Below are 17,620 nucleotides of genomic sequence, written 5' to 3' on the forward strand. Positions count from 1 at the left end.
TGTTGGGTTTTTTCCCCCCTTCTCAATAGTTGTTTTATGCGTATTTGCTTTATATTTGTTTTATGCTTTCCCTTCCCCCTCCAAGAATTCTTTCATTTCCCAAAACCTATTTTCAGTAAATCTGTATGGACAGCAGATCTGCTTCAGACAATTTTCTTTTCATTGCCTTTTCCTTTTCATTACCTTTACACTCGAAAATAATATCCTACATATTTTGCTTTGAAAGAAACAAAATCTGAGGTATATAAAATATGAGACAATTAAAACATTTTTATAATAAAACCACATCTCTTTATACAATTTCTCATTACTGAAAAAAAATCGGTGTTGAAATTCTCACTTCACAACTTTTATTAATAAGTGGTTTCTAGAAAGCTGAACAACTCTGTTTCAACTATTCAGGACAAGCTGAATTTCCTTGTCAGCTTGACATAGAGGAAGTAGCCAAGATCTGGAACTGCAAGCGCTATATCTTTTTCCTTCTCTTTTCCATTAACCTATTTACTGCAGTATACCAAACATCCAGCAAATGATGACAAATCTCAATGCTAATCTCAGCATGCAGCAAAATAAATCTTGAGGTTGACTGGAAATGATTAGCCATCATTCTTGAGCAAGTAAAGATTTATCAGGACATTGCCAGGTCATTTCTGCACCTCTCTGTCCTCCTGGTTTATGATTAAAGAAATATCAGGTGGTTGTGACCACTGGGCACCCAGTTCAGCAGAGCTAGGTTTGCCTTAGAAGACTGCTTGTGGATGAGGACAGCCAACTCAAACCACTAAAAAAAAAAAAAATAATGACACAGCTCAGTAAGATCATTTTTAATGTGATCTAGAATATACTTCTTTAATCAAGTCACTCAAAGCTACAGGTAATCAGACTACAAATTGATCAACACTAGCTTTTTCAAAAGACTTGGCATACTCCTGCACATCCAGTAGAACATTCAGAAGAACTTGTATGCCATGTGTGTAAAGGATATATTTATATTCTAAATCGAACCTTTATAACATCATACTATTCAGTTAGTGCTGCTCATAACTTATATGGTTTTTAAGGCACTGTGTTCTTTATCTTGCATTTCCAGTGCCCTCTCCATTACTGCTTATTTATGAAAATAACTTGTGCCATCAAAAATTCTGTTAATCTTTAATAAAGAGTCAGTAACTGAAATTACAACTATAAAGGGAGTTCAGGCTTGCTGACCCATGACAGAGTGCACTCACAGGGAAAATAAATACTCATTTTAAATTATTACATGTGTACACAATACATGCTAATATTTGTATACAGCCGTGTATATTTGTCAGCTTGAATGAACTTGAGCAGCACTTAGGGGCAGCTTATATTAGCCTGCGAGATAAAACATCTGAGCTAGTATTGCCAGAGGAGCTGTAATACTGTGCAAGGAATACAATCAGTCCACACTGGACACTGTGAATTAGCAGTATTCTTTTTCTCCGTCTGCCAAAACCAGAATTGAATTGATTCTGGAGCATTCATGAAACGCCAGCTGCTGGGTATGCAAACCAAAAGCAGACCTGGAAAGAGCACAAAATTGGACCAGGAGCTTTTACTTTCTCTATACACAGCATGTAGTTGCACTGATATGGGAAGATGAAGTCATTTTTCAAACCTTAATTGGTAACAGTGGACAGGAGAAAGCCTGCAGGACATTACCCAAGCAAGTCACTAAAGAATTAGGTAATTAATAAAGCTCATAGCAGAAGAATTAGCAGCACAGCACGTTTGCAGTTATTTTCCTCAACATCACTTCTTAGCAAAAGACAGTAACTAAGAGCTGGAGATACGCCTTATCCTCATGTGTAATTTCTGAAATTAAAAGCTAGAACTTCTGGCTATGCAACACCAATCCAATTTTTAGATGAAGAAAAAAGCCCCAGGAAATATTGCCAACCAGAAAAGAGGATAATCTGCGCTGCAAACTTTCTGGAGCAACAAGGGAGATTTTAAGCTAGCAGTACAAATTGCAGCTAATAAGACAACAGATGAAGCACAATGAAGTCCAAGATGTCTAAGATGAGTGAGCTCAGCTAAGTAAAGTAGATAAGAAAGACAAAAACTTCAGTTACCACTGTGTCAATGACAGGAAAACTTTGCAAAACTAAGAAAGAAAAGTCATGAAGTATCTGGTGGGAAAAAGTTTCATGTAATTAGCATTAGTGAAGCCAACATGGGATGGTTCGCAGTATCACTGAATTGTTAAAAAGCCTTTTTATATCCTGCTTAAGGGTAGTTTGAGCAATAGAGGTGGAAGTATATGTTAAAGACATCATTAATTGTTTTACAGTTATTGATTACCATAGAGCGGAGTGTCTGGGATGAATTCATAGCAGTGTTTTCAGGAGCAATCTCCAGACAAGAAGCACTGACACAGTACAGGGCTGGAGAATAAAATAAGTTGCTTCTTCAGAATCTAGCCTAAAACATGCAGGAGATGTTTGTTCTATCAAGGGACTTCAGTTTTATATGCCTGGAAAATGTTTTGTATGCTTTGTAGTCTAAAATCCAGGCATGTTACAAACAGTTACGCTTAATACAAAGGAAAAGTAGAATGCTTCACCCTGGCATCAATGCGTGAATTCATAGGGGGACAAACAATCACAGAATACAATGCTTGGTATGAGCAATCAGGGGGGGGAAAAAAAGGTCAGTGATTGAAAGCTACAGCTCTGAAAAATGTTTAATTCTTGTTTGCACACATTATCTTCTCCAGAATGAAGGATTACCAGTTCAGAAAACTAGTTGACTCCTCCATGACATGCTCTAAGTAACAGACACGACGTGAAATGGAATAGATAACAGTTCTTCCTTTCTGACCCTCAGTAACTGGTGAGAGAATGTCCGTAACACTGTACTGTGATACACATCTATTTATAATAGTAGAAGTTTCGTGCTGCTTTGGTATCTAAGCAAACTAAGCTGAAGTATCTTGAACTTCTAATGCAATGATTAAACAGAGGGGAAAGGACACAGATCCTCCCCACTTCATGATCCACAAGAAAGGCATGAATCAACCAACACACCTGAGATACACACACAGCAGATGTGCTGGGTCAAAGAAGAGAACATAGTATTTTCCTGTCTAAGTAGTCCCTGCAAAAAGCATGCTCTTCCTACGTTCATCCTTTCCCCACTCACTAGTATCATCCAACTGGACAATACTCCTATACCAAGTGGACACAATGCACAAACTCCCAAGTTTTAGTCATATGACCCATCTCAGAAACTAGTTTTAAAAGCAAAATTCAGATTTGGGATCTGAATTTGAAAAGCCCACTCCATTATTATCAAACTGCATAGTTCAGCTTCATCTGCTTATGCTAGGGAATTTCTGGTGTTAAATTAAATTAGAACTATACAGACTGTATTTACAGACAGCTGCAAAATTTGTATTCTTTAGCCTTCCCAATCTGTTTAATAATGAACATGTTCTTTATTTTAACTGGAAGCCTTATTTACCTAGCAGCTTGTTTTAATAAAGATATTCTCCTGTGGTTACATGGTCTACGTAGAATTTATCAAACAAACAAACAATAGCTGATGAGAAAAGCTGTAAGCTCTTACATATTGTCCTACAGAGTGGGGCATCCCAAAGGAACTCATTTTAACATTAGTATGCACTATGAATTAAGCACCCAACATAGCACTTGCTCATTGCATTTGAAGTCACATCATCATCATTGGAAATCCTAGCCCCAATGGGAAAATGCACTCAAAATTCTGTGAAATCATCTTGGAAGGAAAAAGACATTTTCTGTTTTTTTCTTCAATATAATTCCCAGAGCAAAAATTCAAATAGTTTTTTATGCAGTGCTCTTTTGTGCCTATAGAGCATACATCCTAAAACATTATCATTGACTTCTTCCATTCAATGGAATGGACAAAGTTACAGAAATGACTCAACTAGAAACCTCTGCTGTAAGGTCATTGCTTGAACACACAGGTCTTTGCTAAGCAGCTGTTACAGCAAAACCTGAGTAACTCTTGAGCATGTACCAGCAGCGTTCATCTCCAAGATTATTTTGAAATTCATTTAAAAGGGGGTGAAGACACCCAGTTTCTTTGTCAGTAGCCATGACTAAGTGATAAGGACATTGTCACATCAGTGAAGACTTGGCCCAGCTGAAAAATTGATGTTGGCTGAAAGTGAAGCATGGGCTCTGTGGTCTCACTCCAGTTGCTGTTCACCTTGTACCAGGTTTCAGAACGAGTTTCTGTTCACTCAATCTTTGCCTCATTTCTTGCATGTATTTCAGAACATTTTGGTGTTGTTTGTATTATTTATTTGTCCTTACTAGGACTGGATGAGTCATTTGTAATGAAAACTGCACCAAAGGCATTTCAACTCTTTCTGACTGCTAATTACCTGTGAACAAATTACAGAAATCTCCAGTGGATTTTTTTGTCCATGTATTGACAATTTTTCACTTGAGTAATTAAATGGATTTGCAAAGTTACTTGAGAATATTTCAAAGTTGTACATTCTTGGTCTGCTGGTAAGCTTTAGGAGTTATATCATACTGCTTCAGCTGTTAGACTCAACATCATCTAACTTAAAGGATATTTATTTGAATGGCTAGATATGCAGGTTCTAAATTACGTACTTGAATACCCAAACTAAAATCCACAGTTCAAAACTGAAGGTTTTTTGGTGGATATATTTTTTTTTTAACCATTTCAGATCATGCTGCAGTATTTGAGCTTAATACTGCATTTCAGCTAATCTACACATTGCAAAATTTCCATGTCAACTATCACAGAAATCAGCTCCCAAAATTACTGAATAGGAGTTATGACAAAGACTCCTTGAAATTAAAATGACTACTTGCTATTTCTGTCTTGCGCTAGTTCTAACCTTTGTTTTCAATGCCCAAGTATGTGATTAATATGTAATTTGCAACATTACTTTCCTTCCTCTTGGATGATTAACGAGTAGTCTAAAAAGGACACCTATTCTCTTCTTAGAATCTTCAGAATATTTTAATGTTACAATTGTCATGGTGAAGTCAATTTGATTTTCCTCAACATCTCAATTCTGTCTAACATTTACTAAATCAGGAAATAATATATTTCATGTATCTTAATTCAACAGATTTCATAGCTGTAAAAAATCCTGTTATCTTTAGCAATCAGCTGTTCATGGAAGCTTAGCTTTCCAGACTTGAGTAAGGTTAGCAACTAAAATTGAGAACTCAAGCAGCTATTCCAGCCAACATGAAGAGGAGATCGTACATCTGAGTAGGATATAGCTATTATAGCCCATGATTGCACACAAATTGTTTCCTCCCACAGATAGAAAAGATCCCACTCCTCACACATGTGAAGAGGCACAAGGTGCAGTGAAATCAAGACTCTTTTTCTTCTCCCAAACTTATCCAGATTTTTTGAAAGACAGAAACTCATATCAAAATCAACACAGATTAAGTTACAGGCAAGTGCATGTTATGTCACATAGAATATAACCTATTCTGTTCAACTTTTGGTATTTTATTTAGGTCGATCAATCCACTTCTGGAATTGATTCATTTACACATTTCCTAAATGCATTAAAACTCCATTCAAGTCACTATCTGCTTTGCAACAGCCTTATTACTCTGTCCCATGGGACCAGCTTACATCTCAGCATCCATAGCAGTACATATTACCAACAGATTTATCAACATCCCTCCAACATCAAACACCACTGACAGAGTATTTTGGAGGAATATGCAATGACTCTCAAAATATAATGATACAGATATTTTCTTCTGCTTCTAAGTTATACAGAGAGTCTGGACAAGCAGGATCCTGATCCATTAGATCAGACTTTAACATATGCCAGACTACTTTTGAAAATTTATCTGAAAGAGCTAGAATAGGTATGGAAAAGCACAAAGTCTGACTCAGAGTAGGCCCACTGATAAATTTTGCACTTCAGAGGTCACATAGTAGGTGAGAAAAATCATTTTACCATCCATATAAATGCTTTTAAAGGCACTGATACGTCTGGAAGCATTTCTTGCACATAATTGCAGGCAGTCTGGGGAGCCCATAAAAATAAAAGCTAGTCATGAATAATTTTCACAAATTGTACAGGAACTACGAAGGTAGAGAATTAGATTTCATAAACAATACTATGAGATTCCTTCATGGAAGGATATCTTCACAGCAGGAATGATAACTTCAATACCAACAGAAATCACGCAAATCCAGTTTCTCACACATTTGCATTCCTCACTGCAGTGTTACCCTGCAATATCAAACCACACATCCACAGCCATGGTAGCAGTATTGTGTTTCCCCTTCCCCAGCCCATGTGTCCCTCAGCACTCACCTCTCATCCCAGTAAGAGGCTCCATTTGCCAGTGAAGCAAGCACAAACCAGGCTGGAGAGTGCCTGAGAGCCACTACTGCACAATGGGACCCTGACAATAGCATCACTGTCCAAGGAGCACTCATTTTAAAAAGTCAACGAGTTTACAAAACTTGGGGGAACTTACCCGACTTTATGACTCTTCCTGCTGTGCCAAAGATGGGCCTGGATTTCAGTGGTGCAGTCAGGAGGAGACAGGTGGTGATGAAAGCCTCTGTCTATTGAGAAATCCTATCAAATAGAAAGATAAAGACAGATATTAACATATAATAAACTACTACTTATAATAGTAGTGTATATATAGTAGTATAGTATATTATATTAGTATATATTAGTATATTATAGTATCAAACTCCAAAACACATAACACAACACTGCAAGTATTAGAAACATGAGGAAATGACAAATTTCAAAGCATGAAAATTAGTAACCAAATTATATTTCATTAAAATACCTGGTTATTCCATTAAAATTTTTTCCTTCATGTGCCTTACCTCACTTCATATGGAGCAATTAATAGTATTTTACCTTCAAATTCCTATCTTAATAACTAGCTATTACTGCATATTGTATTTTTTTTAAACTATAGAAGAATTACAGTAATTAACTTTGTTCCAATTACCAGGGTGCATATTAATATTCATATACTTTTACAAAAAGAATGATCCTGAAATCTCTCAGCAGGGATGGTTAAAATGATTCATTTAAGTTCTGCACAGGTTTCTTTTCTAATTCATTAAGAAAATATTAGCATAATCATGTGAAATTAATTTTCTTTAAAAGGTTGATATAAGCAAGGGATTAAGAGGACTGGTATTAATATATGAAACACGACTTGCATTGTGCTCTTGGTCTTCAGAGGCTGACTGTCACATGAGGTATTACTTGCCAATGCACTTTGATAAGGAAGAAGAAATCAGAGATAGAGCCAGTTGAGTTGAGGATTTCATTTCCACATTTAAAAAGAAAAAAAGAACAGGATGCATGAGCTTTTCTTTATGCTTTTATATTTCTCTGTTTTGTAGAGGTAAAGACTAGACACATTACTCAATGTGAACAAGAAGCTGAAAGAAAATACAATGAAGTGATAGGCTACAAATGGGAAAAGCATCCAGAGCACCTAATGATAATAAAAGGTGAAGAGAAAGCTCAGTCAAGAGAAGTGATCCAAATCAAAACAACCAGAGAGTGAAAGGTAAATAGCTTCCCAAGAAAAGTTTCAAGTAAAAAGAGAAAGCAATCTCAATAACAAACGGCAGTGAAAGAATAATAAATCTCATTCACAGATTCACATAAAAAGGCATTTAAGGTAGGAGAACATTAAAGTATCTTGTGCTATTAAATGAAGTGCCTCTTCATAAGTACAGTACTGGTACAACCGGACAAAAATAAAATTGAAGGAGGAAAATTTGAAGCTTACACTGAGTTAGAATGATGTCACAGAAACAAAAGAAGGGAAGAATTTGGGCGTGCGCTGTGAGCCAAGACAAGGGTTTGTTGTCAACACTACATTACATCTGGCACTTCTCTTCCATTTTCCTCATGACAACAATTCTTCCAAGTCAGCATTGAGCTCCATAGCAAAACCAAGTTCAACAGCACTCAAGCCTGATTCAGAGACAGAACTGGTCAGCTGCTAAGACAGACCATGAACGCTTTTTAATTTTCTTTGTAAGGAAAGTATCAAATCAGTTGTTTGTAAGCAAAGGATATTCAAAGAGTTCATTAGGAAGATAATGAACTCCTCCCTTTCAGCCCTATTCCTGACACCAGTTCAGGGGTTGGAGTAGGCTCTAGTGGGCTACATGGCCATTTCCCCCAGGACAGGAGATTCTGTGCAAGGTGACATTTGAAATGGAACATTACTTTGTCAGTAGTAACTTCCAGCACTCAAGCCTGAGCTACCCCACCTTCATTCCTATGCAGTCCTCACACAGACAGTGTCCTCCTGGATAGCCTTAGACCCTCAGGAATGTATGGGACACATGATCCCAAGGATGCCAGGGGGTGCTCCAAGCAGGTATACTTCTTTAGGACTAGAGGGAATGGCTTCAAGCTGCGCCAGGGGAGATTTAGGCTGGACATTAGAAAATACTACTCTGAAAGAGTGGTTGGGCATGGAATGGGCTGCACAGGGAGGTGCTGGAGTCACCAACCCTGAAGGCATTCAAGGAACATTTGGATTTTGTATTGAGGAATATGGTTTAGACAGAACTATTTGTGATAGGTGAATGGTTGGACTGGATGATCATGTAGGTCTTTTCCAACCTTGGTGATTCTGTGATTCTTCAGAAGTAAAGCTTCTTTGTTTTCTTTCAGCAACTGATTTTTCACCTGGAAGTTACACAGCACTTGTGTACTTTCAGTTCAGCAATTCATGGGCTTAACTCTGACTTCATTATCCTGGAAATTTTTAATAGTTTTAATGTTCTTTTTCATCAGTGATGTAATAGTTAAAACTTGGTACAAAGTCCCAATGCATTCCACTATTTATTACCACTGAAGTTATTATTCTGTGCCATTTTTAATTCAATTAGAAAGGTTGGACTCCACGCACGTAAGGACCACTGATTTATGGCAAACATCAGTTAGTTCCTATACGTGCTTGTATTATTCAGTCTACTTATGTGGAAGGGTTGTAATCTCATCAGAAGCAGCAAATCTGTATGTATAGGCAGGGAATGCAGTATAGCAGAGGCTCATGGGGTGGGGAGGATCATTCTGTTGACAGAAGGAAAGATGAAGAATGGATAGTATGATTTATTCCTTCTCCATTCCAATCCAATTTTTAAAATATTTTGTGTTTTCTTTTTCTAAACATTACTTTGAGTCTAGACTCCTACTTTTAAAACTCCTTTATTCTTCAGTTTTAAAACTCATTATTTATTGAAATGTCAGCATTAACTACTTCCCCTCTGTTCTTCATTTCAACTGTTAATGAGATTTTTCTTTACAAAGCATTAATTAAAATCAAACAAAGAGCAGTAGGTGTAAGTTCATGGCTTCAGGTATTTCTCAAAAGCACTTGTGTAAAATTACATTGAACTTTCTTTCTAGATCTTTCTATTCTGGTTATACCAGCTAGCCAAGGTCATTAGAACTCAGCTGTTTTATGTTCTTTTCATTCTATAGTTTTTTTTACATATGACATGACATTAACATAAGAAAAAATTGGGAAAACATATGGAAAAAATGAACTGCTTTCCCTCATCCACTATTCCACATTTATCTACTGATTACAATGGCTGATACGGCCTTTACCATAAAAAAAACATACAAATCTACATCTCGTAACATGATTTTTTCCAAAGTTTTTTTTTTTTTTTTTTCCCCATTTGTGTACAAGTAATTTGCAGTAAAGACAGCTTTGAGGGGTTTGGATTTATAACAAAGATTATTGTTCTTCTAATGACATCTCTACTATTGATGGCTTCTGAATGAGGAAAGGGAATACACTCAACATACTCAGGAGCACTCTTCCTGTTTACTGACACTACACGTTTTTTGCAACCACAAAGAATAATGCATATAATGATTTTTAAAAAAATTACATTAAAGCATCTTAAGCAGTAATATTATGGGACTGTAGCAACCAAGAATCTGTTTGTTAGTTAGGCTAATGCACATATGATCCAGCCTGCAAGTCCTAGGAAGTAACAAAGATGTACATTTTGCATATACTTGTCAAACACAAGCATAATGACTAGAAATACACAAAAATCATAAAGGAGTATAGCAAAAACAGGTGAGAAAACAGAAAACATTGCTTCACACAATATGCTTGCACATTGCACATCCTAATTCCCACACCTTTCTTTCAACTTCCACCACCTCCCAAATTGGGTACATACCATCCCATCTCTACTGCACATTACCGCTGTAGAAGTTTACATCCAGCAAAGCCTGCTGTTTTCTCAACCAACTTTCACCGTACAGACTTTTAGAAATATTCTGTGCAAGGCCATGCCCATACCCACACACATCACAGCACAGCGAGGAAGACTTAGTACTGCCTACTGAAGCAAAAGTAGTATCAGTGGCACGGGCTGCCCAGGGACATAACAGAGCCACTGTCCCTGGAAGCATTCAAAAACCATGAAGATGTGGCACTGAGGGACGTGATTAGTAGGCATGGAAGGTGTGGGTGGGAGTTGGACATGGGAATCTTTAGTGGTCTTTTCCAACTTCAATGATTCTATGAAAGACAGCTGTTCATATCCCAGAATAAGATCCTCCTATATTCTCAGAATTCCTATGATTTTGTTTCCTGTTTTCTTAGAACTACTCCGCAGTGCAACTCCTTTACATTTCAGAATTGATCACTACCTTATTGACATGTTTCCTTCCTAAACCACTTTGTACCTCAAAAGCAAAAAAAAAAAAATCCAAGCTTCTTATCAAGTTCAGGAAATCCTGCCTGCAAACTTATTCATTACAGTATCTCTGTTCTGCGTTTCCTATCTGACATCATAAATTCACACTGTTGTCAATTCAAACTGATGTTTGTTTCTCCCCACATCGCTCCCTGTACAGAACGCAGGCTAATACAATCCACTGAAGACAAACAAAGAAACAAACTGTATCTCATCCAATGAATTGGACTGAAATTGTCTTTTGTAAAAAGAAAAATTCTAGAATGCTATAGCTCCCCTGTAAATGGCTATCATGAGCCTCTTGTTCCATCCTTCACAGTCATCTACTTGAGAGCTGGAATCTAAGCATGTAGAGGAGCAGGTGACTGTGTAGCTACAGATGTCACTATAAGAGATATGATCAGGCTGGATTAAGAGATAACCCAGCTGAAAAAAATAGAGTCTATAAAGATAATTTTGGGATAACTGGAATTGCATATAAAATAAGTAAAACCCTTATGCAAAGTTGAGCCACTTAGCAGATTAAAGAGAATCATTTCAGACTTAATTAACACCACCTCAGAGCGTAGTATTAAACCATTCTACATTTTCATAAAATGCAGGATATTTTTATAGTTTATAGCAAGCCATTATAGGCAACAGGACACGATTGCACTGTGTGTTGTCATTAGTGAAGACATTTTTCAGTGCTCAGATTAACGTATATCAGCGTAGCAATGATTCCAGAACAGTGTCGGTTTCTTTTTGCTTTTTTTCCCCTTCTTCCCTCAAAATTTGTTATCAAGACAATTTTTTACCATTTACTTTCAAGCAGTTCATTCTTACAATATATGACATTACAAATAAGTCAACTTCTCCCTGCATTATTGCATCAATATGTGACAGCAAAGCAACATATGGCATATGGTAGGGTTATTAAATCATAATGCTAGCCTCACAGCTGCCATAGATATGCAAACTCATTTTTCCTGTTTTTTTCTATTTACCTTCTTAACCTTCTCACTTTGCTGTGTTGTCTAACGTATTTAAACAATAAAATAACTCCAAAATAAAGTGTTATTTGTTACCAGCCACTTTAAGTGACATTAGTTGCAGATTTCTTGATTACTTCAGAGGTGGCATGACAATTTCACCATCCTACAGATGCACTCAATGACTGTTACAACCCTAGGCTTTCCAGTGCTCACTCTCATCTAAGAATCATAGAATGCCCTGAGTTGGAAGAATTTACATTGATCATCAAGTCCAACTCCTGCTGGGCTCAAAAACATGTCTGCAACCTGGTCATTGTATTCTTACTTTCAGAACTTCACTTAGTGAAAGCCTAAAGCAGTGTCAGACTCTTGACCAATTAAAAAAAAACAACAGTTATTTTACTGAAAAGGAGAGAAACTGTTAAATATTCTTAAAACATTGTCACAGGTCCTTAGATATGCCTATGTAACAGATGTCTGAGATTACTTTGATAAACAAGCTTGGGAACCTGAGGCAATATGGTAGCATTATGCTTTAGACTTACTACTTAACGTACAAATCTCAGCAGAACACTGAGGTAGATCTGTCACTCTGCACGGCATTTCTGTTTGGTAGTGTTGATATATCCTTGCTGTGAAAGCTACAGTTTGTTTTAATCCAAGGACTGATCTTTTGTGAAAACACATGTCTCAGTTGGGTTCCAACCAGAGAAGCATTCCCATCAGCAAAACCTGCAGTTCGTTACCCTTTTTCCTGTAACATCTTAAGAAATCAGGAAAAGGCTTAGTAAACTCACATCCAGACATTGTCACAGACTAATTTCAGGCAAGCCAATGGGAAGAGGTAGTGGAGGAGAGATTTCTTATTATTTTGTCAGTAGCCCTTTTAAGTTTGTTGCTTACACAAAACAGTGACCTTCAATTTCCAGATACCAGTCTAAAATGCATCATAAAATGAAAGCCTCGGAAGAAAGATGACTGAACAAATACACTGAGACTGCTAGGTCACAGGAACTTGACCAATTCTGACATACAAGAAGTGTTTCTCATGCCCTAATCCTTTCCACCAGCAGGATTTCTTGGACTAACAGCATTATATTCAATACTTTTTTAAAGGTCAAAAAGGATCATTTTTTAAAGACTGTTCAACTTTCTTCTTTTATTCCTTTTGAATGGCACACAGGAGAGCAACCAAATGGACCAAAACTTCTGTTTAACATATTTTTGACATTTTGCTCCTCCAGTGGTGGAAGGAAGGGCATACATTTAGCTTCACTGATGCTCAAAAGAAGATATGTCAGAGCTTAGACCACATCTTTAGAGCCAACATCAGTCTTCAGAGCACCTGGGAGAAATCCAGACTTAATACTTTGTTTTCATAAATAATTCAGTTTTCCCTGACAGACCATGGGTTCATAAGCACTGCATTTCTGTTTATTTGATAAAGCCAACTTCCAGTGTTACTACAAATAACTTTAAAAGCTACCTTAATATATTTAATAGTATCTTGGGTCTGCAAAAGGAAAAATATCACCTAATCGCATTACTGCCGAATTACAGAAATTAGAGATGAAAAGGAACATCTATTCTGTCCCCATGCCAGTGAAGGATTGCCCTCTAGAGTATGCTTTCCACTACTTTCCCACATCTAATTTTACATACCTTTAAGTGATGGGTCTTTCAAGACTTCTATTCTTCGTTCTATTCTACACTCTGAATTTAGGCGTCACAGAGCTTTGTCATAGCATTCAGCCCACATTTTATTTTTCTTAATTTCAACCATTATTCTCAGTTATATTCCTTTGTTCCTCCCTATAGTAATTCTTCACCATCATTGGTCTTCACTGAGCAAGTATTTCAAGATAGTTATCGTGTCCTCTGCTCTATTTGCATATACAGTCCAAATATATTACGCTTTTAATATTGCCTTATAAATCAGATCCCTCAAGTCACTTAATCTTTCTGGCTGCTCTTCTGTACCTGCTGCCCAAAGCAGCAGCAGGCACAGGCAAAAGAAATTCAGTTGTACTGTTGTGCTCTAACTGAAAGAAATTGGACCTTTAATTTTAAGCTTGGCTTGTGCAAGCCTTTTTGTAAGGTTCTGCACTACATCCTTATCCATAAATTGGGGAGATACGGGTTTGGAGGCCGGACTACTAGATGGACAAAGAGTTGTTCATATGTAAGTTCATTAATTCCACTTCAGTTGACTGAAATCATTCATTATGTAATCAGACTTTAAGATAAATAATCAAATTACCCAGGTACAAAAGCAGTGTGTTGCAATCAACAGATTACTAGGTAGAAGAGAAAAATATCCCATCTTTAACTGAAAGGGATAAAGAAAAAGGAGAGAAAAAGAAAGGATCAATTCAATACACCATGGCAGAAAATGCTCAAGGAAACTCAAAAATTTTTCTTTTAAAGTTGAAAAATTCACCATTTCCACATAGCCATGAAGATTTTTGTCACCCTCTATTGAGATTAATATCATAAAAACCAATAGTTTTTTTTTTATGATATCAGCCATATACGCATTTATTGGCTAATTTTACTGGACAACTTTGAAGTCTCAGCCTGTACCTCATTATACTTTACCTTTACTAGTACAAGCAACAGACTTTCCATCTTGCCTTTTCAAATTCAAATACCATCACAAATTCTGTTTGCTGTGATGCTTTGTTACAAGAGACTCACAATTTTCCTAGCTTCAGCTTTTGGTTCCTAAGCTCACCATACATTCCTGCTTCTTCTTCTACCCTGATTCAGATATTTTGGGCAAAAAAACCAAGAAAATAGTTTAGTTTAAACTCAGGCTAACCCCTGTTCTTGTAAAGTTTTTGGCCCTGATATCCGCAGATCTGAGTTAAGTTGAACTAACCCCTCAAACCATCAGCTCAAATACCTGTAAGAAATTACAAATGGAAAAAGTACAACACCGGTTGCAGATTCCTCTTATGCCTATAGAGTCTATAAAGTCTTCCTACTACCTGCCACACAGCTGACAACAATTTCTATAAAAAATTTCTGGTGTTTCCAGAGTAGAACCCCCCCACATCTTATGCAACATGCAGGGATATTTAAGAGAGGAAAGGAGAAATGATCAAAAATCTTAGAAATACAATTACTACATCACACTCCACTAAAGGATGTAAGAACCTGAACTTGATCTCCATTTTTACATATTTCAAACTTCACTTTAAAAAACCTAGGAATTCTTTTCTACTGTATGCAATTAAAATGAGAAAGTATGCTGTCATCTTGCCTGATGAGAATATACTGGAATGAATTTCACTAACATCAATTTGGATTTTTTTCCACTTTAAACGTGAAACCAAAACAGATGAATCCCTCTCAAGTATTTTTAAGTATTGTTCATATAATCATGTACATTTGAAAACTGCAACCAAACCTGAGGGTGTTAGGCAGCCCTTTATCTGGCCCAGGCAGTGTGGTTAGAAACAACGCCACTTTGTCAAGGTCCAGAAATATCTCACAGCTTTTTAATGCTTTTGGTCTCTAAACAATAGTGATTGATTTTGTTTGATCTGGCAAACACAAATTACCCCAAAATCATTTTAGCCTGCCAGCCATGCTGACGTTGACTTGTTTGTGTTTTAAGAAGAAAATGCAGGATTGTAATGAAAAATTGAAAGGGCTGGAAGCAAATAAAAGATTTTTCTCTGCTGTGGAAAACACATCTACTTTGTCTACTCAGAATAGGCTTGGCTTTTTTTTGTGAAAAAGTTGAAGAAAAATAGAAGAGCACTCTCCCTTTAAACTTGCCTTGCAATTAGCCACAGTTTTGTTTACTCAATTTTTTTCTGCTTTATAGCAAAAGAACATGCTGACAGTAATGTTTCTTACTACTTTTTTTAATATGAAGTTATCTGAAGGTATGAAGAACTGGAATCTGGAATTCATAGCTCCTGATCCTCTTAAGCAGCTGTGGTTGAAATAACACAACTAAGAGCAAAAGAAGTCAGGCTAGGGGGCAAGGTAGGCTCATAGTCATACAAGTTTGAACATTTCTTAGACAGCAGGCTCATATGCTTCACTAATAGTCAGGGGTCTAAAGACCAGTCAGAACAGCAAGTACCTGACTTTTGAGACTTATCATCATCTGTTGCCTTCTCCTGCACCATACAGTTTTTTCATTCCTTACTGCAGTGAATTCAGGCATTGCAGACCTGAATTCTCCCTATACTGTGCCTTCAGCATCTGAATTCCATTGCTTTAGCCTACAATATACATTAGTATGTTGCCTGCAGACTTGTGCTGCTGCAGTAGTTGTTTGTGGCTGCCAGAAACTGATGAGGAAAGCTGGGTAGAGTTATGACCTGGGGAGGAATGAGCCCAGGCTCCTAGACATGCTGAAAAGCAGCTCAGTACCAAATGGTCCTGAGTAGTGGGCAGGCAGCAAATTGAACATGGGTCAGCAACGTATCCTTGTCCCTAAGGCATTCTAGTTGCGCAGAGAGGTGGCGTGCAAGTAGTTTTCAGCCTGATATTAGTGGAATAAAACTGTTATAAAATATTTTTGTTAAGTGTTCTGATAGTATTGTTTCCAGTCTGCATCTCCAACCCTAGCTTGACTCCCTGCTCAGGAAAAGGGAATTCACAATGCTCTTATTTATTTGAACTAAAATCCTACTACGATTTCAGTTATTTTACAGTTTTCCACTTTCCTGCTAGAAGACAACCCATGCAGAACTTCCCCGAAACAAAAAAGGATATTTTTGCACTTAATGCTAGTAATAAATCATATTTAAGACACTTTGTTTAAAAAAAAAAAATGGAGCCTTTTACAGGGAATTACTGGATCTCAGAAGACCTCATAAGATGGAAGGAAGCAAAACTAAATACAGTAAATCTTTCACAACTATATGAAACACACTACTGCGGTCAACTGCATTTACAAAGAATTTTAGGTGGTTTGGAAACAAAATACTTGAAGTTTCATCAAAATAGCGATGAGTTTTGAATAGCAAAAAGCTTTGGTTTATCAGATTCCTTATTGGATTCAGCAGTTCAGCAGCCACTGCAGCTTTGGTGAGGCTGATTCAAACAGAATCCTCTGAACTGTGCTTATTTCCTTGCCAAGCACTCTAATCTCAGACAGAGGGAATACAGACATACCTCCATTGATGCGTATTTTTATGAGCATGGCACGCAGTCTCTTGCTCATCACTGATGGAACTGCACAGCTAACAGTGGTGTGACTATGCTGAAAAAGTGTATTGTAGCTGAGAATTGGAACTATCAAATGATGTTATTGCGTTCTTTTTATCTGTTGTAGTTCCCATGGCAAAAAAATAGGCATTACTTTCATCTGTGCAGGGTCATCAACCACTAGACCAGGCTGCCCAGAGCCACATCCAGCCTGGCCTTAAATGCCTCCAGGGACAGGGGAGACATAACCTCCTTGGGCAACCCCTTTCAGTGCTTCACTACCCTCTGAGTGACCCATGTATTCTACCTGGAAATGATTTGTTTCACTGTAACATATCCTTAAGTGATGGAGTCTCGGCTAAAAATCTGCTCCTTCAAGTATGCAAGAAGGCCTTTGAGGTATCAATCAAGTTTTAAGAAACATCAAAAGAACATAAATAAATCCAGCAGGGATGCTTTGATCAGTCCTCTGCTTCCACAAGCGAAAGTGTTTTATTTCCTGATATATGAATAAACTAATAGGGAGGAACCAATAAGTTTGTGGATGCAGGTTCAAAAATACCAAACAGTTCCCTACTTCAGAATCATTCTGCTCTCCCACTTTCCAAAACATTAGCACCCCTGGTGATAACAATGAAATGGGTAAGTCCCTTTCTGGACCATATTTTTGCTATACCTTGGAACATCAAGGAATAGTGTATACACCAATAAAACTCATCTGA

At 37.2% G+C, this 17,620-nt stretch overlaps 1 long non-coding RNA gene across 1 annotated transcript in view; it reads right to left on the reverse strand.

Moving 5' to 3' along the window:
* Positions 1–292: 292 nt before the first annotated feature.
* The window catches only part of LOC116227291 (uncharacterized), a 43,441-nt gene continuing 26,113 nt past the window's right edge, over positions 293–17,620 (reverse strand). Inside the window, exons 2-3 of the long non-coding RNA XR_004166534.2 lie at positions 6,507–6,610; positions 293–781 (exon numbers count right to left, since the gene is read on the reverse strand). This is a non-coding gene — a long non-coding RNA (uncharacterized LOC116227291). The remainder of the gene's footprint in view (positions 782–6,506; positions 6,611–17,620) is intronic.

This window comes from Phasianus colchicus, chromosome 7 (genome assembly GCF_987193195.1).
Source record: "Phasianus colchicus chromosome 7, bPhaCol1.hap1.1, whole genome shotgun sequence".
Lineage (NCBI taxonomy): Eukaryota > Metazoa > Chordata > Aves > Galliformes > Phasianidae > Phasianus > Phasianus colchicus.